Source organism: Ipomoea triloba, chromosome 10 (genome assembly GCF_003576645.1).
Source record: "Ipomoea triloba cultivar NCNSP0323 chromosome 10, ASM357664v1".
Lineage (NCBI taxonomy): Eukaryota > Viridiplantae > Streptophyta > Magnoliopsida > Solanales > Convolvulaceae > Ipomoea > Ipomoea triloba.
This window is the reverse complement of record NC_044925.1, coordinates 10,340,671-10,366,301: the sequence shown is the minus strand read 5'-3', so window position 1 is coordinate 10,366,301 and position 25,631 is coordinate 10,340,671. Positions and strand designations below refer to the sequence as shown.

At 38.7% G+C, this 25,631-nt stretch overlaps 1 long non-coding RNA gene across 1 annotated transcript in view; it reads left to right on the top strand.

Annotated features, from left to right (window-relative positions):
- The first annotated feature begins 17,705 nt into the window (after window positions 1-17,705).
- LOC116031394 overlaps window positions 17,706-25,631 on the top strand; it is an 11,337-nt gene continuing 3,411 nt past the window's right edge. Inside the window, exons 1-2 of the long non-coding RNA XR_004100584.1 lie at window positions 17,706-17,795; window positions 17,904-17,970. This is a non-coding gene — a long non-coding RNA (uncharacterized LOC116031394). The remainder of the gene's footprint in view (window positions 17,796-17,903; window positions 17,971-25,631) is intronic.

Here is a 25,631-nt window from a genome sequence, read left to right as displayed (position 1 = left end):
GAGGCTGGAGCCGAAGTAACTCGCATTCAGAAACTGGATATAATGACGCAAGAAGATGCAAAGAAACTAAAGAAGGCGAGAGGAGACTTGGAAGCCTACAAAATTGATATGCTTAACTTTAGGCTTTTCGTTGATTGATGCTCTTTTCTCTTAGTTTGTTTTGTATTATATATATATATATATATATATATATATATATATATATATTTTTTTTTTTTTTTTTTTTTTTTGTCGCTAGACTTTTGTTGTTCCTTTCCAACCTCTTGACAATGGAATACCTCTCATTTGCCTTTTTGAATGATTGTCTCGATATACTACCCCTGGAACATGAATTGGATTTGTTTTTGTTATGACTGAACTTAGATAATTTGATTTCTAAGCTGCCTACGTACTCCTATGAAGGAGATCAAGTCAAACGTAGTTCAAATGTTTTTTTTTAGGTAGAGCCGTTCACAATTTTAACTCATGCGGGCCAGGAGCGCCTATGATTTGGGCCCACCCATAGACAAAGCGAGACGCGCTAGCAGTTTAACCACGTGCTGCATTTTTGGTGGACGAGTCATTCATTAACTTTCCATGACTCAGGTCGAGATACAATTGCTCGCAGCCCTGTTTATAAATATTCGCATAGGTTTAGGGGGGGACATAACCCAACCCTTTGCGTACATGGGGCTCTTGTTGATTTGCCTTGCCTCTGCCACCGGCTTCGGGGATAAGTGTTCCCAACTTCTGAGGCTCATTAGGATTATAGCCAGCTTTAGCTAGAAGCTTATAAGCGTTAGGGTCAAAACCCTCAGTACGCTTGGTGGGCAAGACTTGGTCCGCTTCATCTATTTTAAGTGTGTCAATTCTTGCAAGCGGGAAGATGAGCTTTGTAGTGTGTTGATCCACTTCCACAACTTCCTTTCCCTTTGACTTTAGTTGGGAATGCGGGTTGTCATTGCTTTTCTGGGCATCTTCCACAAACACCTGTTTCTTTATATAGAACTTTGCATCCGCAAAGTAAGACTCAACCTCTGCGAACGGGCTTTCATCGGCGACTACCTTTTCAATCACGCCGTTCTTTTCATACATAAAGCATTGATGCCAAGACGAGGGAACCACCCCATTTTCATGTATCCAAGGCCTTCCGAGTAACAAGTTATAAGATGTCCCCGCCTCTATGACATGGCAGACAACACTTGAACTTAGGCCCCCAACCTTTAAATCAAGGTTGATGATGCCGATTGCTCTTTGCCCTCCTTGGTTAAAGCCTTGTATCATTAGATGGCTTTGGGCGAGCTCATCTGAAGATCCACCAAGGTCTTTTAGGGCTCGGAGGGATAAGATGTTAACGGCTGAACCTTGATCAACTAAAATTCTTTTGAGCTTTTGCCCCCGTGTGTAGCCTTCGACAAACAGTGGGCGATTGTGTGGCACACCTCCAAGTAACAAGTCTTCATCCTTGAAGGTAATTTCTGCGGAGTAGGAAGTTGCCCTATGCATTTGCACTTCCTCATCTTCAGTGTGTTTAGGAGATGAACATTCTCCTGCATCCACTTGCTTATCATTAGTATTTAGGCAGGAGCTAATATTGCCTGCCCCTTGAAGATTAAATCCCTTTGGCATATATTGAGCCAAAGAAACTGGTGCTCGTGGCTACTTGACATGCCCCTTCATCTTTGATCTACGGGCATGGCCATTTGTTGAGGTTTTTGCAACCCAACTCTGCACTGTATGCCTTGGATGTCTGACATGCTCACTTTTCTTCTTTCTATGAGTGACAATCACCCATTTTCCTTCAGGTGTGTTATCATTTTGTTGTGGTTTTGAACTTTGACCAGTAGCATGTTTAACCGTGAACAGGAGTGAACGCTTTCGTTGCCCTCCATGTTCCTTCTCAACACACAAAGGAGCAAATCGTCCAAGTGTAATTGAGATCTGATTCGTGCTTGCGCCGGCATCAGCAAGCTCAATTTTCCCGTCTCTGGCCAGTGCCATAACTTTATCCTTGAAGATAAAGCACTGCTCAATCGGATGACCTAGAAGGCGGTGATACTTGCAGTAATTTAGGTCATTCACCCTTGAAGCCTCATCAGGGCGTCTCATTTCAGGAAATTCAATGAGCCTAAGTTTGAGTAGCTCATCGAACATGGGAGATACATCAGAATCCAAAAAAAGGATATGTTTTCTCCTGTCTTTCTTCAAGAGTTGGCCTCTTACCTCTCCTTGACGAACCAGAAGATGGTCTCGACCTAGGCCTTTCATTTGCTTTAGTGAAGACTGTCATTGGTGTAGCCTTCACAATCATTGCCTCCTTCTTTTCCTGTTTCGGAAAGGGTTTATTTCCTCTCTTGAATTCTTGATATGCAGGAGCTTTGGAGGAGTTGGGCAAGTTTAATACATTGAGCCCTCCCCTAGCTTCGATGCTCAACTCCATGTCGTGAGCACGACTGGACAACTCCTCGAAGGACTTTGGCTTAATCCCTTGTAGGATATAGGAGAGTTCGAAGTGCATGCCTTGGATGCACATCTCTATAGCAGAAGTTTGATATATCCTCTCCTTGCAATTTAGGCACAATTCCCTCCACCTTTCAATGTAAGCACTGGCACGTTCGCCTTCCCACTAGACAGTGGTGGTGAGTTCCAAGAAGCTTACGCTTCTCCTTGTACTATAGAAGCGGGTTAAGAACTCACGCTCTATATCGTGCCAATTATCAATGCAACCGGGCTCGAGGTCTGTAACACCCCGTAAATTCGTTCAAGCCTTGAGACCGGTAATCGTTTCAGCCGGGTGATTTATTTGATTTAATTGGGCTTAGTCTTTCCAATTGATATATATATTTCTTGAACCCGGAATTAATTATTTTATTCAAAAGGCCCAATTCTTGATTTAATTCTTGTAAGGGATTTATTTATTTTATTGAATCCTTACAATTTCTATGGAGCATTTTATAATGGCCCAATATATATATATTTAATTCTTAAATGATTAATTTCCTACAACTAGTAGTATAATACATAATGTGAGACCCATTTCTTTTTATAAGGGCCCATTATTTCATGTCTTACCCTAGTTGATACATACATAATATATGTAATGATCTTTCCCTACTAATATAAAAGCCTTGTACTTCCAACCCTATTTCCCTTTTCATCCTCCTGCAAATACATTTCATCCTATTCTTTCCACTTCTAAAGAACCCTAAGTAAATCCTACACTTTCTTCTTCAAGATCCAAGATCAAGTTTGCTCTGTTAGGATTGATTGGGCTTGGGTAAGTGTTTATCTTTAGGAATATACCTTGCATCATGTTATTTTCATAATATTTATACAAGTTCTTATGTTGTTCTTTTGGGGATCTTTTGGGAAAAGATGATCAAGGTGGAGGTGAAGCTTTGTAGGGAGTTTTGAGGGTTCTTGGTTGAAGTGTGCTCCAAAGAGGTAACCATCATGTCCACTAAAATCTATTTTACCCTCTTAATCTATGGATATTATTTGGTGTATTGGAATCCTGTGAAATTCTTTGCTGCTTAGCCTATTTTGGTTGTCTGTGAGTTATTTGGATGGATTTATGAACTTGTGTTCTTGATCCTTTGCATCTTGATGTTTATGAACATTTGTGGGTATGGATTCCATGTTTATTTGGCTTCTGGGAGATGTAATCTGGACAATCTTATCTCATTTTTGTATTCTGGAAATGAACATTCGTATTCTGATATGAGTCTGGGAATAGTGCGTTGGGTTTGCTCTTGCGGTGCACCCTAGCGGTATAATGTGTCCCGCTAGAGTCTTCCGCAAGAGTGTGGCGGTGGAGGTTGGCGGGGGAAGGTCTTCCGCCGGTGTACTCCGTGTGCTTCTTGCGGAGAAGGGTGGCGGAGGGGGGAGTTCCGCTACTCTGTTCCGCCAGGTCTTCTTGGACTCTGGTTCCAGTGAGTTGTCCTGTGATCTGTTGTTTGGTTGTTCCACCTTTGATTCTGGATTTTTATTGGGATACCTTGTTGAGTATTTTACCATGCTTTTGGAGTGTTTATTCATATCTCTTGGTTCGTTATATGAGTCTGTTGGATTGGTTGAATTCTTGGTTGTACTCTCTGGGAGTTTGTTGTGTTCATAATCTGAGATGAACACTGTGGTGGTTTGTGCTTGGGTTGAGGCTATGGTTGGATATGGAGTGGTGAATCTTTGAGTATCTCTTAGGCTGTTTGAGGGTGAACTAACTGTGGAACTAGCCTTGGGTTTTTACCCTTGTGATTGGACTATCGTCCTTGTGATTGGACTATCGTCCCTGTGATTGGATTATCATCCCTGTGATTGGACTCTCGTCCCTGTGCTTGGGCTTTCGCCCTTGTGTTTGGGTTTATACCCATGTGATTGGACTTCGGTCCCTGTGATTGGGTTCTTACCCCTGTGAACTAACTTTCGGGCTTGGTGTTTGGTGTGAGAATTGGTGCTTGGGTTGGAAGTTGAGGTTTTGGTGCTTATCCTTGGGTTGAGGTCTGTTTGGTTCCTTGTTGACTCTTGAGTTGTATTGTATCTTGTTGATTTTTGGTTATTCTTTGATATATCGCCGTTTGGTTGTTTCTTATGAGTATTCGGTTGAGTTTGTGATTCGGTTGGACGTTGGTATTGATGAGGAGTCTTGGTTTATATATTCATTCAGCGTGTTGTTGTTGAGTATCTGATTTAAACTTGAACAGTTCGTTGGTGTGTATATTCTATAGGGGTGCGTAAACCTATTTACAAACTTACTCTATATCTATACTTCCTTGCGGGTGTGAATGGTGGTTGCTTAGCAGTCTTTTGCTAATGGTTTCTTGTATGTTTTCCAGGTATGCAATAAGTCTAAGCGTGAGCGCGATAGAGATATATCCGTATGAGCCGGCTTAGACTAGTTTGTTATGTTTTTAGACTTATGTTTTGGGCCTGTGCGCCAATATGAGATTCTATATACTCTTGTTTTAGATCTTGGATGCTTTGGATATGTTTGAGGATTTATATACTATTTGGTTTCAGTTTTTGGTTAGCCTGTGCATCTAGGCCGTGTTTTCTTACCTAGATGTGGCATGATACCCCTTAGGTTATAATTCACTTCCGCTATGTTATGTTTTATGGTTGAGATGGGCAGCTTTTGTGTTAAGTTTTAGCTATCTCAGCTTGTGAAGAGTTGGGGTGTCACAAGGTCAGTGTACCAATCAAAAGCAGTTCATTTTAAGGAACGGACAAACTGCTTTACCAACAGGTCGCCATAAGTCCCCGCATCATTGCATGTGTCCACAAAGTGGGCAATGTGATGTCGAGGATTTCCCTTGCCATCATACTGCTGGAACTTAGGAGGTTGATAACCGAAGGGCATTTTCAACTCCTCAATCCTTTGTGTGTAGGGCTTAGCATAGGAGTATGAGGGTTGGCCTCCATCCAACTTGCCTTTGATAACCCCCATTATGTAGTCGTTCAACTGATCCACCGGTATCATCCATTCGGTGATTGGTATAGTTTTCTCAGTTGTAGGCAAGTGAGAAGTAGTTTCTCCCACTGCAGGGCTAGTAGGAAGTTGTGGTTGCTGAACGACCTCTTCTTGCCCCTCGGGCTACTTTCCTGGAGCACAACTTCCTTGCCCCTCCATGATGCTTCCTACCCTATCATCAAGGGTGTTGATCCGTTTATCTTGGTTTTGCAGGAGTGTAGTCATTGCTTCAAGAGTCTTAGCAATTCTAGCTAATTGATCTTCCACGGACTCAGTGTTAGTTGCCATGGCAGGCATGACATTGTAAACATGCGTCCACTCAGGCGCAGCCTTCCATAATGGATGTGGCGGGGGTACGGGGGATGTACTCCCACTACTGGCATTCCCCTGCATAGAAGTTGGACTAGCACCAGCAGTAGCTCCCCTAGAAGAGGGCGGACTCCCAGCATAGGTAGTTGCCTTTGGGGCAGCTAGGGCATTGTTGATTCTTCGAACCACTCTTCGAGTCATGTCAAGAGGCTCAAGCAGTTGGACCCCCGAGCTCTTGACGCGGTTTCTGGTCAGCGGACCTTGCGCCTTCTGAGCAACGCCCGAGCCGACTAGAGGCGCAGACTTGGAGTGGGTAGCCTGGGCATAGGTCTTCTTGAACATGGGGTTGTTCGATGCCATTGAATACGCTAGTAGAGGTAGCTTAGTAGTAGAGAGATGAGAGGCAGAGTTGTCCCACTGGGCGTGCTAAAATATGTAAACACGAAAAACTTGAATTGTATATATTCAAAATTCAAAGCATCGGTTACAATAAGTAGTATGTATCAAACGATAAATGGGGTACAATCTCTGTATAGAAGTCCTCTGATTCTCTACTAGAAGTATGTTGATCGGAAGTATGTCTAGTTCAGAATATGTTGAACTGGAAGTATGTCGATTGGAAGCATGTTGAATTCGGAGTATGGCGAATTAGAAGCGTGCCGAGTTGGAAGTATGCCAACTGGAAGTGTGCCGAGGTCAGAGTATGCTGAACTGGAAGTATGTCGAGCTGGAAGTATGCCAATTGGAAGTATGCCGAGTTCAGAGTATGCTGAACTGGCAGTGTACCGAGTTGGAAGTATGCCAACTGGAAGTATGCAGAGTTGGAAGTATGCCAACTGGAAGTATACCGAGTTCAGAGTATGCTGAACTGGAAGTGTACCGTGTTGGAAGTATGCCAACTGGAAGTATACCGAGTTCAGAGTATGTTGAACTGGAAGTGTATCGAGTTGGAAGTATGCCAACTGGAAGTATGTCAAGTTGGAAGTATGCCAACTGGAAGTATGTCAAGTTTGAAGTATGCCAACTAGAAGTGTACCGAGTTCAGAGTATGCTGAACTGGAAGTGTACCAAGTTGGAGGTATGTCAACTGGAAGGGTGCCGAGTTGGAAGTATGCCAACTGGAAGTGTACCGAGTTCAGAGTATGTTGAACTGAAAGTGTACCGAGTGGGAAGTATGCCAACTGGAAGTATGCATAGTTCGAAATATGCGAACTAGAAGGGTTCCTTGGTGCAAATAAATTGCAGGCGTGTTCCAGACAATATTCTGGCGAGATTTCGGCAGAGCTTCGCTATGCAGATCTTCAGAGCTCCCTTTCTTCAAAAATGAGACCACTATTTATAGTGGTGAGTTGGTTGGAAAAATCTAACCAACTCTATCTATTTGGATAATTCTTATATTTAATTTAATTATTTGAATTAAATATAAGGAATGTATCGGGACACTATCACGTCCAGGTTCATGATTTTATATTTTTGAACCAATTTATAACATTCACAATTTCTTCAAAAATTATATGATCCACATATATTGTTGATGGGCCAAACCAAATCAAAGCCCGTCAATTTGAGCAGCCCAATTGATCCAATAGCCTGGTCCAACTCAATTAAATATTCCTTCAATTTGGGCTAGCAGTTCAGCAACAATTACTTTAAATCAATTAATTGGACCAACCAATTATTTATTGGGCTATTTAATCAACCCAATTAAATAAACATTAGTCCAATTTAATTAATTAAAGCAATTAATTTAATAACCCATTATCTGTCACGGTCCGATAATATTATTTGAATTTTCAGTGTCAACAGGGTTATTTCGCGGTTTTTAAGGAGTTTTTGTAAGTGTGATTAGGAAAGAGAAAATGAGAAGGGAGGAAAAAAAAATACAAATCATATTTGAAAAGAAAAAAAAAACAAGTAGTCAGTCACGCGTCAGGCGCGACTGACGTGCCTGTTGGGCGCACAAAGTGCACCTGACGCGCGACTCTTTGGCTTCCCTTGAAACTTGTGAATATCCTTGGCAATAACCATTGGTAGGGATGGCCTAAGTAAAGTAACCAAAAATACACAATAATAGATTTAAAATTGAAAATTAAACAATTCATTTTCACTAATATTGAATTTTCTCCTAGGTAACTGACAACACAATTTAAGGTCCTGCTTGGATGAACTTATTTTCAGCAATTCTAGTGCTACATGCACTGATGCTCGTGCAAGTCGTGCCTTACTATGCTTGTATAGGCTTATGAAACGAGCTTGCGACTTTTTAAAAGCTCTTCTGAACTTATTTAAATAAGATATAGTAAGGTGCTTATAAAGATAAATATGAAAGGACTTTTCGAAGCAAATAGAATTGGCAACCCATATAAAGGTTTCAAACTTGGTGAAAATTTATATGTTATTTATAAGAATTGGCCCTAGAACTAGGGGTGAGCATAATTACAAAAAAACTGATAACCGAACCGACCGAAAATTTCGGTTATCGGTTATAAGGTCAAAAAAAATTTGGTTATTCGGCCATTGGGTTATTTATTGGTTATCAATCTTTAAAAACCGCGGTCACCGAATAACCGACACATTATATATATATATATAATATTAAAATTATATAAAAGGGAAAAGGCCACTACCACTCAGCGTCTCAGCAACAACCACTGCCCTATTTCTCACTCAGTTCTCATTTTTTTTTCCTAATGAACTATGGTAGATTTGCAGTATTGCTGTATGGGCGTACCACGCATGACTGACTTTTATTTAGTGGTATGAAACTATGAACCATTAATTTGTCAGATTGTGAATTTGTGATTTTAGTAGTTAGTACTGTATGTCTATTTAGTGTGTTTTGTGAAGATTGAACCATTTATTTAGTAAGTTAGATCAGTTTAATTTAGTGTAAAATTATTTAATAATTATTGTGGATGGTGCATAGTCTCGTTCTTTTGATTACCAAAACTTATATGTGTATGTTCCGTTAATTTCGGTCGGATATGTAGGTTAAAAAATCGCCATCGTAAATTCAGGGATAGAAGTCATGATCTTTTGGAGAATGTGTGATTAGGAGGATTCTGGGATAGAAGTCATGATCTTTTGCAGTTATTTGACTGTGTTTTCAGACTATTTCTTTTGCATTCTAGAACCATTGCTTTGATTTCTTTATGGGTTTTAATTTCCCCCATTGATTTGTATAGGTTTTTCAGTGCTATACTGCTTTTTCTCTTTTATTTGGAATTGGCTGCAATACTGTGCTCTAGAAGTAAATTCAGGGGACTGATCTGAGTTTGCTTGCTAGGTCTCTCCTGAATTACAAAGCATTTATGTCATTTAATTGCAATCAATTTATTTACTTCCCTTTTTTATTTTATTTGTTTTTATTTATCTTCTTCTGGGATATTTAGTCTAAAGATGAAAATGAGATGTGTGCAAGAACTATATATTGTACAAACACTGATAAGGTAACTAAGGATTTAAAAATATTTAGTTTTGATGAGTTTGCTTAACATCTACTAAAAAATAGTCATAGATTAAGGGTTGTATATTCATTCAAATCCAGGTTACTCAAGCAGATGTCAAACTCTTTTTTGAAACCATTTGTGGACAGATATGTAGCTCTTTTGGTATAAAATATTACGAAGTTTTGCTCCTTGAATTGCATATTCCATTTATGAAACTCATCCTAAACGTAGGTTTAACATTTGCGGTTGCTTGGTGATTAACACCATTCAACACGCATAGCAATTCTTGAATATGTAATGGTAACACCATATGCTTCTTCTTACTTTGTCTCCTTTTGCTAACCACACTGACCTATCATGATTTGAACTGCAAAATTTGTAGTTTTACACATTTTATATCTCTCATGTTAATTATTTGAGAATTGAAATTTTATGATGTATCATTCTGCATTCTTTTTCTTTATGCATTTCTACTTCACTATTGTATTTGCCATTTAGGAGGATCTCCGTGTATGTGAATAAACTTCTTGTCAAACCGGAAATTTTGATAATCTTGTGTTGATATATGTCAGTATACTGAAAGATAACTTGAAAAATTATGAAACACTAAATTAAAAATACACATTGGGCATTAGACTATTCGCGCAATGCATGTGTAGTAACTAGTATCTGTGAATAATATAAAGACTCAGTTAATTTTCGCCCAAGGCATTTTCAAGCGAAAAAATTTGTACGTTGCGCATGAGGAGGTGTTCGTTGCAAATGGAATTCGCTATTCTGCCCTTTCCAATGGCGTCGTTCTGCCTCTAGCCGATTAGAGTACAACTGTGATACTATTCTTGTGGCCCACTTGTTTGACATTTGTTAGTGTTGGTTACAGTCGTCGGTGAAAAAATACCTGTCGTCTGACATGTGTTACTGTTTTCTGACTTCGGCTTTATCTTTGCATGTTGCGATGAGCAGGTTGATTAGATGTCTATCTTGGAACTTGTAAACTTGTTTAAAAAATTAAGTCACTGTCCTTTTTCTTTTTCTCATAAGTCTTGCATATTTGCATAACATTCCTATCCTTTTGTTGCATTTTGAAAGTCTGGTCAAATTACAGATCAGGTGTGTACTCTGAGACGGTGATATTGTCAAGAATGAAGACGAAGACCTAAATCGTTGATGAAGCTTCAAGTTCCTTGAAGGAACCTAGCTTCCAAGTTATGAAACTGTTTGCGATTCAAGTTTTCTATAGCATAGCTAGAAAAGTTGTCTTTATGTCTGACTGTAAGGAATGATTTACCATTTCATTGATCGTTATTGTAAACATTTTATGTTATGATTTAATGAAATAACTACGCTTATTCTTGAAAAAGAAAATACATACATCAATCCCAATGCAGAATGGGTATCATCACATTCCTGCATTTTAGCTCTATTGTAGAAAAAAAAAAAAAAGAATTCTGCAATAACAAGCTAGAATATAAAATAAAGCACCCCCCCACCCCCCCACCGCGCGCACACAAAAATATTCATCATATATAGGTACAACTCAATGTATAACAACAAGTGACGGTATAAAACAAGCAGATTTCCCATGACTTAGGGACTGATGCATTATGGGAGCGTGGTTATGTTCGCAGAAACATATCAGCATAGATGCAGTAATGAAGGAGTTCTATTTCATTACCATATTATAGTTTAGAAAGTTGTTAGTTTATTACTATATCATAGTTTAGAAAGTTATAGTATTAGAAAGCTTCTTAACTTAGTTTTAGTAATTAGATCAGTTTTTGATTTCTTGTACTGCCCTATATAAGGGAGTATCAATTTCAATATTAGTAAGCAAAGTTTTAATCCCAAATCAAAGGGCTAGGGAGTTCAGGAACTCAAGAAAACTCAGCTTATCCTTTTTTCACAATTGTTCTTTTCCTTCCATTCCCTTTTTCTACAATTCCACCAGGCCTGTGACGTAGAACCCATAACAGGGACACTAAAATCTAGAGATCGAGTAATAAAGAATTAAAGACTTTATTCTTTAATTAAGGAGAAATGTGTGTATGATTTAAAATTGTATATGTTTACTACCAAACCTTCTACTGACAGTAGATAAGCTTTTAAGTAAATTGAGAAAAGTAGAATGCTGATGATATTCAATTTTGAAAAGAGGATAACATTTTAGGACAAACTAAAAAGAAAAGTAGGACAGGTAAAATATGATGGAGGGGGTATTTAACTTATTACTCTTAGTCTTCGAATTAGTTTAATTATTTGAAAGTAAGTTGGAAGATTTCAGCAAAATTACATAGCTTATTTAGTATATTGGTTGGATTTTAGTCATTCTATTAGTTGTATTTTACCCTATAAAAAGGGAACCAATTTCAATGAAAGGGAACAAAAATTCAATCTCAAAAAAGGTCTAAGGAAGTTTGGGTCTCAAGCAAACCCAGTGTTTTCTTCTTTTCCTTTTCCAACTATTATTCTTTGTCCATTTTTCCTTATGTTGTCTTACCCGTGACGAGAGAAAATAACATCTTGTATCTATGAAACTATGAGAATATCTGCACCAGTTCTACGCTATGATAAACATAGAAATGGAGGTATATAATACTTTATTTGTTCAAATCTTAGGCCAGGTTGCAAACAATTTCAGTATTTATTTGTTTATTATTTCTTTCTACCTGAGCATTCTAACATATATCATATATGTACATCTATATTGAAAACGTATTGTTTTTGGCGTTTAGGTCATTTTCCATCGATTATAGCATCGCTTGAAAAGTTATATTACATTGATAGTAAATGCTATAGTAAGGCTCTGAGAGTTCTTGAAGTCGTTGCGAAGTACAAGTTGTGTGTGATGCTATTGGATTTTGACTATGTGTTAGATGTTAACGTTATCCAACTGTTTTTCAAATTATCAGGTATCTCTCCACAGGAAACCTTTCGTTCTTATTGTTGTTTCAACGTTGGCCATATTAGCTCCTGGCCGGTAAGGGTTATATATGCACATAAGCTTTTATGTAAATGGCATATTGTTGTCCAACAATGATTTTCTTAAAATTTTATACTGAACTTTCAAAACACTTATTATTACTTGTTAACTTTTCTGATGCAATCTAGAGTGGTAGCTACACAATTTTTTCTAGTTGTTCATGATGCTAAACATATAGGTTTCATATACTTGTTTATATAGCATATAATTTTGGTGATCTTTTGATATTTTTACCTAAGTGTACATTTTCTCTTTAATGAGTGCATAGAATTGACCCTTTTACTTTTGATCGAGCCCTAAACATACAAATGTTGTATTAAGATACATGGTACACATCATGTCTCAGCTCATAGAAGAAAGAGATGAAGTCTCACTAGATTTTCAGGTGAGGCTATCAAGAATGGACAATTGAAAATCTAATGAGGCCTCATCTCTTTCTTCTATGAGCTGAGACATGATGTCTACCTTGTATCTTAATACAACATTGGTATGCTTGAAGCTTGATCAAAAGTGAAGAGGGTCAATTCTAGACTCGTTAAAGAGTACATATGTATAATGTAGCAGAATATTATATTATAGTGTGTAAGCATCCAAGGAAGAAAACTGTCTATATAAAAATTATATGCTATATGGTATGAACAATTGTATAGCTACCTCTCTAGATTACATCAGAAAAGTTAACTATAAGTAATCATATGTGTTTTGAAAGATTAGTATAAAATCTGAAGAAAATCATAGTTGGACAACAATGTGCCATTTACATAAAAGCTTATGTGCATATATAACCATTACCGGCCGGGAGCTAATATGGCCAACATTGAAACAACAATAAGAACTAAAGGTTTCATGTGGAGAGATACCTGATGATTTTGAGAAACAGTTGGAAAACGTTAACATCTAACATATAGTCAAAATCCAATAGCATCACACACAACCTGTACTTCTCAACGACTTCAAAAACTCCTAGAGCCTTACTATAGCATTTACTATGAATGTAATATAACTATTCAAGCGATGCTATAATCTAATGGAAAATGACCTGAACACCAAAAGACAATACTTTTTCAACATAGATGTACATATATGATATATGTTAGAATGCTCAGGTCGAAAGAAAGGATAAACAAATAAATACTGAAATTATTTGCAACTTGGCCTAAGTTGTGAACAAAAAAAATATTATATACCTCCATTTCTATAATATCATAGGGTAGAACGGGTGCAAATATTCTCATAATTTCACAGATACAAGATGTTATGTTCTCCCGTCACGGGCAAGACAACATAAGGAAAAATGGACAAAGAATAATAGTTGGAAAAGGAAAAGAAGAAAACACAGGGTTTGCTTGAGACCCAAAACTGCCTTTGACCCTTTTTGATATTGAATATATGTTCCCCTCTCATTGAAATTGCTTCCCCTTTTTATCAATCATTATTGCATGGACCATGGTCCACACAGCTGTGTGGACCATAAATAAAAAGTACATTTTTAATATACTGAAAGTACATTATTTTTGTACATAAAGTACATTATTTTAGAGTACATTATTTAAGTACTGAAAGTACATTATTTTATATATACTATCAAATAATGTACCTTCAGTACAAAAATAATATACTTTTAGTATAATAAAAATGTACCTGATATTCATGGTCCACATAACTACGTGAACCATGGTCCACACAATAATTTGCCCCTTTTTATAGGGTAAAATACAACTCATAGAATGGCTAAAATCCAACAAATAAACTAAATAAGCTAAATAATTTGCCGAAATCTTCCAACTTACTTTCAAATAATTAAACTACCTAAACTAATTAATTCAAAGACTAAGAGTAATAACTTAAACTATATAGTTTTTCCTATTCAAGCTAAAATTTACAGTGTTATGGTTTCTTTTTAGGATTTCTTTATTGGACATGATGTAGTCAACTTGGGGATGCTTATGAAGACTTAGTAGAGGTGAATGAAGCTGACTTAGTAGCTGGGAATGGTGTGAATGAAGTGGATGCTTTGAACTTAAGGGAAGATTCTCAAAATGGTACACATGATGCTGTACCAAATCCTGTTAAGAGGTGTCTAATTGAAGATTTCACTAATGTAGCGGTTCCTAAGGGGCGTAGGACTTTGGCAATCAAGGAAAAAGATGTTCAGTTTGGTTAGTTTTACTCTATGTATGGTTTGATGTTGTTATTGGACTTCTATCTGTTTTGTAAAAGATTGTTTAAGTAGTTCTTATTAGGGTTGCTGCATTTTGCTGCTATTTAACTTAGCAATTTTCTATCGGCAGCTGATCCTATGTTATGCATGTATGCTATGTTTCTTAGATATAAAAAAAAATTAATATCAAATAGGTGTTTCATGAATAAGGGGAATTTTACCTCTCAGTTTAGATAATTTGATTTTCTATTCTCTACAAATTGGCTCCTCATTGTAGCATCTAATTCTCTGCTACCAAGAATTCTTCAAGTGGATAGGTTGTTGAGGTTACCTACACTGACCAACACATTTAGTTTAAAGTGTAGAACAACAAACTAAAAAGGTTAAGGAAAAAACAATACAAACTACACTTGCAGATACATTACTAATATCTGCAACTTGATCCAACTAGGCTTAATTCATCATCTACTCTCATTCAAATTTTCCACCCTTTCAGTGCAAGTTGGATATTATTTCAAGAAATAGTAATCAATACAATTATGACCACAGTGTAAGCATCAAAGATTAAACAAAGTTATGTACTATCTACACAAATGTAAGGCACTGTTGTTTTATTACAGTATTAAATTATAGGGCAGAATTGACCACAAAGTTTAATGTATAACAAGGCATTAAGGAATATGTCTTTCCCCCCTATATTAACAGAATGAAGGTTTCAAACAAATTCCTATGCACTTATGAAAAAAAAAAAAAACTAATACCCTCAATATTGAAATCTTATATTGCATTTCCAATACAAAAGTTACAGCTGCCTATGTACTACATAGGCAATGATAATGATACTAATAAGTTTTACTATGGGTTTTTAAAAGAGGTACATACTGTTTCAGCCAATCCTAACCGTTATAAAAGGGTATTTCTGACCTTTCACCTTTTTTAAATCAACCGGGATCACCTATCGGGTCAAACTCTCAACCCTACCCATATATTCGACCCAAATCCACAAGATATAAAAGCCAAATCCATCATCCTTACCCGAATTCAAGCTCAAACCGAATATCCAAAATCCCCAATTTACAAACACTGTACACATTCCCTCCAAAACACCAAGCTATCAACAATGGCGTCCGAATCATCTTCTTCAACCTCATCTTCTGAAGCTTACCAGAAAGAGTTGGCCCATATTCGAACTCTCATCAAGCAAGTCAAGGCGGGGAGTATCCTTGACAGAGATGGATTCGTCAACCACTCGACGAACCCAAAGCAGACGGAGAAAGTCCTCAAGAAGTTCGAAAAGGTCGGGCTCATGAAATACATGACGCATGATTATCGAACCATCCACGACCTCGACTACACCGAATAGTTCGCGAATGCTAAGGTCACAAAGGGCAAGATTGAGAGTCGATTCATTGAGATTGACATCACGACATCTGTTGGTGACCTAAAGGCAGCATTCGATTTTGCTGCATCAGAGGAGGCAGTCAAGCACCTCTCGGATTACAATCTGGACAAGTAAGCTTTTTGGGACAAAATCCGACTGGAGAATGCACCGTCCAGCGCAACCTCTGCCCTCCGCAAATATCATCTGAAGGAGAGGTTTGCTATTGCAGCTGATCTCATCATGAAATTCATCCTCAGTAAGGCATCTGGAACCGATGAGATCAATCTGGACATCCTCAAAATCCTCCATGCCATCTGGAACAACGTTTAAATGGACTGGGCGCACATCATCTTCAACTTTCTAAAGCAACAAGTGCAAGGCTCAATTTCAAACACCAACCAGTCGATTAATAAAAAGGTTGGTTTCGGTTTTGTTGTTCAATATTTGTTGGGTTTGAAGGGTTTGCAATTGAGGGAAGGGAGAGAGATTCATCGTAATACTTATATGGGTAGGACAAAATCTCAAGCTCCAAAGTCCAAGGGTGTAAAGATTGCACCCTCTCCCTCAAAGCCTAAGGGAAAGGGCAAGAGGAAAGCCCAATCTGTCGAGGAGGATTCTGATGATACACCACTGGGTGTATTGATTAAGAGGGTTGTTCTACCTAAGAAGACTAAGAAAGGTAACTCTAATGCTGTTACCAAGACTCGAGAGGTGACACCCTCTGTGATTCCAGTACCGTTTGAGGACAGGGCACAAGCCCAGTGGGAACCTCAGGCTACAATGGCCGCTGAGGTTGAGAGAGTGCCCCCTACTAGTTCCATGTCGGGTGAAATAGTTGTTGATTTGCATGTTGATAATGATGCTGATGCTGCTGATGAGTCTGTGGATATGTCTCGAGAGGAGACTCGAGAGTTTGAAGGCACTGGGATCAGTGATCCAGTGCAGGGTGATGCTGAGGAACCACGAGAGGTGGTACGAGAGATAGCAGTTTCAGCAGAGTATGTTCGAGCTGACGTTTCGGAAACTGCTGCTGTTGATCAAGGCACTATAGTCAGGGACCCAGTGCAAAGTGCTCAAAATGTGGAGTTGACACCCACTGAATCTGCTCAAGTTGAAGGATCGATAGCTAGAGCCATAGCAGATGTTGGGTTGGGTGGCGATCTCTCGGAGCACAATCGAGAGATCGATGTGCAGACAGTGGAAGCTGCATCAGAGACAGAAATCCTATCTGCTGAGCCTCATGATCTGAATGACGAAGTAACCTCTCAGTTGGATCAACGTGTTGAAGACGTGCCTAGTTTGGATGATTTCTCCAGGGTACTCCGATGGATCAACTGGAAAACAGGCCCCTTTGATCAACTGATTGCACTAGCAGCAATTATGGAGGCTGAGGAGATCTTTGCTTTGAACTGGTTAAATGTAACCCCTCGTCTTTTCGAATAAGATTAAGGTTCGAGAAATATGTCTTTAAGCTATGACATTCCTGAGATGAGTGACCGATGCGTCAAAAGGATTTTTATAAGGAAATATAGTTATTATTAAGCTGCGATCGTTCGTGCCGGTCACGAACCGTAAAATTTTCGAGGACGAATTTTCAGCTCGGATTTCCTAGGAAATGGACTATTAAGCATATTATGACTAAGTATGAACTTCCTGCTTAGTTAAGTTGAATTTGGACGGAGTATAAGGGTCAAAATTTATTTCTGATCGTACACCGCGAAATTCCCGCAGTGAACTGAACCTAGCCCAATTTGGAGCTTTTGACTGGAATAAATTTGTGGTTTCAAGAAATATTCTATTTAAATTATTTTCTACCGAAAATTCATCTGTTTTGACCCCAAACTGTCTAAATTGAGATATTTTCTTAAAGTTACCAATAGGAATTTGACATGTGTCACCCAATTGTGATCCCAAAAATTTTATCTTGATTTATAAAGACTTTTCTCCTCCCATTTTGGCCATTTGGCCGAAATAATCACAAGGGAAAAGGGAAGAGAAATTTCCATCATCTTCTTCATCCAAGCTTCAACCACCATAGCCAATTCCTTCACACCTCTTCAATTTATTCGGTAAATCGTTAATTTTATTCGGTAGATAGTCCTATATTCCTCTCTAGATTCATAATCTAAGTTTAGATTTCCTAAATTGTGTTGTTATGATGTTGGATTCTGGTCTAGGGTTTCAAGAAGAATTTGGGGGAAATCACTCAAAGACTCTTTCAAAGGATTTTAGTAGCTAATTGAGGTAAGGAATTCCCTTAAGTTGGTTTAGTCACTTGAAATTAGATAATTGATTATTTGGTTGAAACATGGTGTTTTGGAGCTTTGGGAATATTTTTGTATACATGTTCATAGCTTGGATATGCATGTATATGTTGTATTTATGCCCATATAGGCTTATACTTGTGAGAATAGTGAAAAGAAATCAGGATAGATTCTGGCTGTAACTTCCGAGATTTATTGGAAAAAATTGGTAAGGTATTTTGATCCTATTTTTTTTAGACATGTAGTTCTATAAGTGTAGAACCCGCATATAAAATTTCATAATGATCGGAGTAGTGTAAGTATGGTTTTCGGAATTTTTCCCAAAACTGGTCCAGGGAGAGACAGAATTCCGGACAGCACACTGCCAAGGGCAAAAATGGAATTTTCTGTGTTTATTCGCGAACCAAAATGACCAAAACTTTTTATGGACATCAAGTACTATAAGTTGGGATCCTACCATAAAAATTTCAAGTGGAAAAGAGTTCGGGAACTATTTTTACTGGCTCAATCTTTCGGACTGCGCCAAGCTGAAATTTTCTGAATTATGCTTAGTATGATTATGGATGTGTTAATGATAATTGTGAGGTAGTTAGTGAGTTAATGGTGATTAGGTGATGCTAAGGACGTGGATTATGACTATGTTCTACATAATACACATATGTATACGTCATGTTATGGTACTAGTATGTGTAATTATCTATACTATGAAATATGTTATGTTATGTTGTTAGTAGGCCAAATTACCTATATTGTGAATATAGTATATGTCAATATATATATACATATATACGTGTATGTAGTATATATATATCATATGTATAGGATGTATATATATGTACATGTATTTATATAGTATACAACAAGTAGGTACAAGTAGTATAACGTATGACATTATGTATATATAATTGTAGTATATGTACCGTATTATGTATACATATTATGTGTGTGTATGGGGCAGCATATATATATATATATATATATATATATATATATATATATACGTGTTGTGTATATATATATATATGGTATGTGTGTATATATGTATATACGTGTATTATGTATATATGTATATATACGGGTAATGTGTGTATATATGTACATATATGAGTATGTATGTATAATTAAATAAAGTGTTGTAGTATGTATATATTTGGGTATGTGTACCTTAAGTGAATATGCATAAATATGTGGAAAGTGTTGTGTGGTATGCATATATACATACGTGTAGGGTGATGATGGAAAATGTTTTGAGAGACAAGACTTGTGAACCAAGGTGAGAATGGTAATTGATTTCAAAATGGGGACTTGATTTTGTGGAAAATGTCCAAAAATGATTTTGACTCAAGGAAGATGAGAAAGGAAGGAAAATGTTTTCAAAACCTTAGTTTCAGGAAGTCAAAGAGGACCTTGTCATTTATATTACCTCGGGCTATAGTACCGATGGTTTTCTTCAATATATGTACAGTTGTCTCTACGTCACTTCGTCAGGCATAGGGAGTCTCTGCGTCACTCAGTCAGGCGCAGGGGAGTTTTCTATATCACTCAGTCAGGCGTAGGCCGTGGGGGTGTGCACACTTAAGTATAGATACTCATGTCATTTTCGGGTTGGTATCAGCTTTATGGACCTAGGTGGGGCCAAACTAGGGACCATAATGATGAACCTTCGTCCAAGGGATCACGAATGAGACTTGGGGCAGGACCGTAATCCCCATGTCCAGATCCGATTTCGGTCTAGTCAAAGAAACTTGTATCCTCAATAAGGTCTCTTGCTTCTAGTCAGAAACTAAGTAGCGTTTTCGTAATTAAAGACAACTAGAGGACATAATTGCGGCAATGACATATGTAATAGACATGGCTAGTGCTGAAAACCTAGCCTGAATGAAAAAGAAGTCAAAGGCAACCTAGTTTGATGAACTAGGAAATTTGAGTAAGGAAATGTGTTGTGACTTATATACTCATTATATTCTTGTAATTATATGGCATTAACTGTTGATTTCAGTTATGAAAGACCTGGACACCATATTTGGTAATGTGTATTTACCTTTATGAAATATTTGTCAAAACTTTTACCTGATGGAAGTGACAAATGGATTACCTTACTTAGCCGTCGTGCTAACTACACTTCACCGTGTACGTCATTTCAGATGTCATCCAGTGAGGGATCCTGTAGCCTGGCAAACACTCCTGATCATGTTTGCCCGGGACCTACTTTTGTTGGTCAGATTCTGCATGACACGTCGGGCAGAAACCCGTATTCTCCACCCTATTCTCAAGGCTACTCTCCAGGCTATACTCCAGCATCCCCTGACTATACTCCAGCAACCCCAGTCAGCCCAGTAAATATCTTTTGGTAACCTTAGTTTTGGTTGACTCTAGTCTGTTAGGTTGTGGAGGACCCGGAGTTTGTAATGACAGCCCGTCGGGCAAACTCTTGTAGATATCTTTTGATATTAATATATATATATATACCTAAAATATTATATTTTGATGTTTGGGGTGTTGATGTTGAGTGAAATTTCTTTTAGCCTGTGCACTGAGAGTGGAAGTTTTATCAAAGAGGTGATAGAATTCACTCTAAGTGTGGCGGTAGCACCCGGTTTTCTGTTGATATGATGTATAAGCTTCCGCAGCGTTTATTACGGATTTCGTGATAAGTGTAAGTCTTGAGAACTGGGGTGTTACATTAAACCTTACCAAGATTCCAGCCAATGAACTTCGAGACCTATCCCATGAAATGCAGATTCCAGCCAATGAACTTCGAGACCTATCCCATGAAATGCATGTGACCAAGAAGAATCTTGGCCGATCTGACAAAGGCAAGGGCATAGTTGCTGATGAACTTGGCCGATCTGACAAAGGCAAGGGCATAGTTGCTGATGAACAAGAAGACGAGCCTGAAGTGGATCCTGAATTAGAGGCACAATATCAAGAAGATCTTAGGCTCGCTACTGCTTTATCCTTGGGACATCAAGTAGAAGATACGAGAGGTCCAGGAGAGACCTCAGGAGTTGCGAGAGATGATTCTGAAAATCCGATAGCAACAGCCGCAATTCCTCTGTCCCAAGTCAGTGACTCTGCTCTGGACGCATAGGTAGCCACTTCGAGAGGTGAATCCGAGACCTCTGAAGCACTTGAGGCAGAACCCAACTCAGTTCTACTTTTGCCAGCTCCTGAGTCCACACCCTCGGTTGACACCGACGAAGCACAGACAGTTCGAGAGGGTGAAATTCCGTTGCTCACACTGCCGGGCTTTCCAATCTATATGGAGCGGCCATCTCCATTCGTACTCCCAGATGACACGGCGTCCACCTTTGCGGCCAGAATGTTTGATAGGCAAAGGTGGAGTGCACCAGCTGCTCCTGAAACCATAGTGATTCCTGATTCGCCTGAGCAGACTGAGGTGCAGCCAGATGAGCAACGAGAGCAGACAGTTTCAAATCCTGCTGGTTCGAGAGGTACTAAGGGGGAAGATGTTCTCATCAATGGTGGAAACCGGGAAGCACCTGTCGATGCACAACCTCCTTCCTCAAGTCCAATCCCTCCGGCAGATGATCAAGTTCCCAGCTCTGGTCCGAGAGGTAACACTGAGGAGGATCCTCAATTGGATGGAAACCGGGAAGCATCCAATACAGACGTTCCTTCCTTAGCTGATCCAATCCTACCAGAAGCTGAAGCTGAGGTTCCAGGTTCGAGAGGTGATGAGCGAGAAGTGATCCATCCCTCAGGTGGAAACCGGGAAGCGCCTGATATGGAGCAACCTTCAAGCTCTAATCCCAGTGTTCTTACTGGTCCTCAGACACACAATCGAGAGGTGGACTCACAGTTGCAAGTCATGGGTGGAAATCTGGAAACACCCAAGTCCGCTCCGACTAACGGTACTCCTCAACCTTCTTCTCCTACTTCTGACTATGATCGACAGGCCGAAGATGCATTCGTTGGCGAGATGCGCCAATTCATGGCCGATCAGTCTCAGAAGATGGCTCAAATTGAGCGCATACTCACTGTTGTTCGCAACGCATCAATGCCTGCTGCTGGTACAAGTGAATCCCAAGCCAGCCATGCAGAACTTCTCGACCAAGCGGTGTGGGCTGAAGATGCAGCACGACGAGCCGCAAATGAGGCTGCGGAAGCTCGAGCAGAAGCTGCAGGAGCAAAGGCTGAAGTGGCAGAACTAAGAGCTGAACTTCGAGCCTTCCAGAACTCCAGTGAACTTCGACAGGACGTAATCAAAGCACTACTCGATGACCTGTCGAGCCAAGTACCTGCCCAGCTTCAATCACTTTTCGAAGGTATGTCCACTCTTCTTTCCCGTCAGGATGATGCCAACAAGGGGGAAAATCAAGGGAATCAAGGGCCAAGAGGGACATCCACAAGCAAGAAAAGGGTAGCCAGTGAACCCTTAACCACTGGACCTCCTCCGAAAGTTCCAAGAACAATGAGCAAGGCAATGGAGGAAGCCAAGAGGAAGGAGGATCTAAGGGTTCAGCGCACACTGGAAATGGAGAAGAGGAGAGAAGAAGACCGAGAAAGAAGAAGAAAGAGGCAAGAACAACAAACGGCCAAGGAGAAAAAAGATGAGCAATTTATGAAAAATTACAGAATGGGAATCAAGAAAGATGAGCAATTTATGAAAAATTACAGAATGGGAATCAAGGAAGACTCTACATTTATGAAAAATTACAGAATGGGAATCAAGGAAGACTCTACAGAATTTCTAAATTACAGAATGGGAATCAAGGAAGACTCTACAGAATTTCTAAATGGAATCATCGTAAGTCTTCTCAACAAAACTGACTTATCTTCTCACAGTGGCTTCACTGCCAGCGAATGCATCGAATGGTGGAGAGATGGGGTAATCGAAGGCAGTTTCATAGGTGAAGCCTTCATCAACTACCTTCATCTTGATGTATCAGACGAATACCTACATCTGGTAGCCTCTAAAGACCCCATCAAGACACGAGCAGCTATCAACGAGAAGAGGAAAGCTGACAAGTAGTAAGCTCTCGATGTCTACATGCATTCTCGATCATGTTGTTCTTTATTTTCTTTCAACTTTTCTGCTAAGTTCTTTTTTTGTAAAACATTCCCTTAATCTTAATATATATATCTTTTGCTGGGGGTGTTGCATGAGTTTGTTCTTCATGCTTAAGCAGATTAGTTTCCTTGTCAAACTTACCGTATGTGCTGAAAATAAAATCAACGTTTATTTTCTTGAAACTCAGCCATATAAGTATAGTGTTGGCATCATCAAAAAGGGGGAAATTGTTAGGAACATACTGTAATAGGTTTTGATGATACCAAATGTAATGTTCAATCCCCTAAGTCTCGATAGATAGGGAATACATGTAAGTTCGACAAGTAAACTAAGAGCGAAAATACAACCGGGTAATTGAGCTCAACTCGGAAAATATTTAAGCTTAAGGTGAACTTGTTTGAACATCTTAGAAGTTTCGTGTTGTAAGCTTATAGATAGATCAGAAGAAGGCACGAGACATCACTGGAGGAATAAGGGTCTGCGAGACATCAACTAAGTCTCGAGACATAAGCAGAGTTCGAGAGATGGAATCTCTCGAAACATCAATCCAGTTCGAGACATGAGATCGAGACATCAAGTAGTCGAGACATCAATTTTTGGTCTCAATAGACTAGCACTTCTCCAATGAACTGAACGACAGTTAACACGCATAGATAAAGTAATCTAAGTTTGGAAAAAAAGAATATCATGGAGATAAAATATTAAGGAGGTGCTGACAGAGTATTATGGGAAAATAGAACAGCCGGAAGTGGATGCCACGTCAGAACTCCACAACCAACGGATAGAAGATGCACCAATCAGAGGTCGGCCTTATTCCCTAAAACGAGGATCAATGTGAATATAAAAAGAGTAACTTTTACCAAAAGAAGTAAATGAAGTATGGACTCAAGATAGTGGAATATGGGATATTCACTACGAGACAAAAGGTTCAAGTTACAAGACCACCACTCCATGAAACATGCTAAATATATGCAAGTCCCATGATCGGTATGGGAGACAGATTTCAAACGGAATAATTTTCCCTCCAACGGAATTATTCATCAACTCTCATATATAAGGACGTGAAGACACAAGTTCAAGACAACAAGAGAAAAGGTTCGAAAAATTCAAGCTATCATAAGAGGTGTCTAGTTCAAACGTTCAAAAGTGCAAGTGCTTAATCTAGAATATCATACTTGATATTCATAACAGCGAGAAAACACATCTTAGTGTTTTGAGAGAGTTACAAAGCTTAAACTACTACACATCTAGAAGGTGACCGAAGCTGCACTACAAGGAAGATTATCCATCGAAAGCTTTTGGTCAGATTGGAGATTGTTACACTCAACCTGTGACAACCGGAACAACCTTGCTTTGGAGAAGGCAAGAAGAGGGGGAGTAACTTGGGAGTTGTCTTGTGAAGATCCTGAGGCTTGAGGCGGGCTTGGTGATCAAAGCTCAAGTGCTCGAGAGGTGGAGTAACAAGAAGCGGGGCGAAAAACCTGAGGCTTGAGGCGGGCTTCGTGATCAAAGCTCAAGCGCTCGATATTGTACTAAAAAGGAAAGTTTTAGTGCAATCCTTCTAGGGAGTTTCTAGAAGAAGAGTGGACGTAGGCGGGTTGGCCGAACCACTTAAAAATCTCTCTCGCATTTACTTTCTGTTTTTACCTCTCGCTAACTATCTCTCGAACTGCATTTCATATAACCACACCTCTCGAACTAACTCAAACTCGTGCAAATTAAAAGGGGATAACTTTTCCGCTGTGCATAAAACTTTGTCTTCATCTTGTGAGGTATCGGACCTAAACATCCTAAGTCCAATACACACGAGAGGTCGAAAAAGATTTGCAAAAATCTTATACAAGTCTATTCACCCCCCCACCCCTCTAGACTTGTACCCATCCCCTTGGGACCAACACTAACCATTACTCCATATTAACTCATTGGTTAATATTCTTCTCAAATATTCTTTATTCTCATAATGACCTTAGTAGCATTTTCTCCTTCTTGAATAAATTAATTCGAACCAGCTTCACTATTCACTTTGTCTTCCTGATAGTTGTCCTTCTTTCACAATTGAGTCGTCGTTATGATCTCCAAACAAAATGTTGATCTTGGGTTTCGAACCAGTGACCTTTAGCTTGTGCTGCACATGCTTTGTCCATCCTTTGATGACTTTCACAGCATATAATTAATAAATAACCTCATGCTGAATAAGTCTAATTCTCCTCAAATTTGTATGACTTTGACATGGACTTTGACTTTGGAGATTGTACTCTAGACTCAAAAATAAAATAAGGGGACTAATAAAAATTATAATTTGGTTCATCAAAACTATTACATTTTATTCCTAACAATATTGGAATATATTTGAATATAGTCGAATCAAATACATTCTGATTTGTATTCGATTCGAAATATGTATTCGAATTCGGATTCGTATTCAAATAATTCGAATTCGAATCAGAATATTCGAATTCGAATCACGAATCGAACTAAAAATATTTGATTTGTTTACACCCCTATTTACAATAGACAACATATATATATATATATATATATATATATATATATATATATATATATATATATATATATATATATATATATATATATATATATATAAA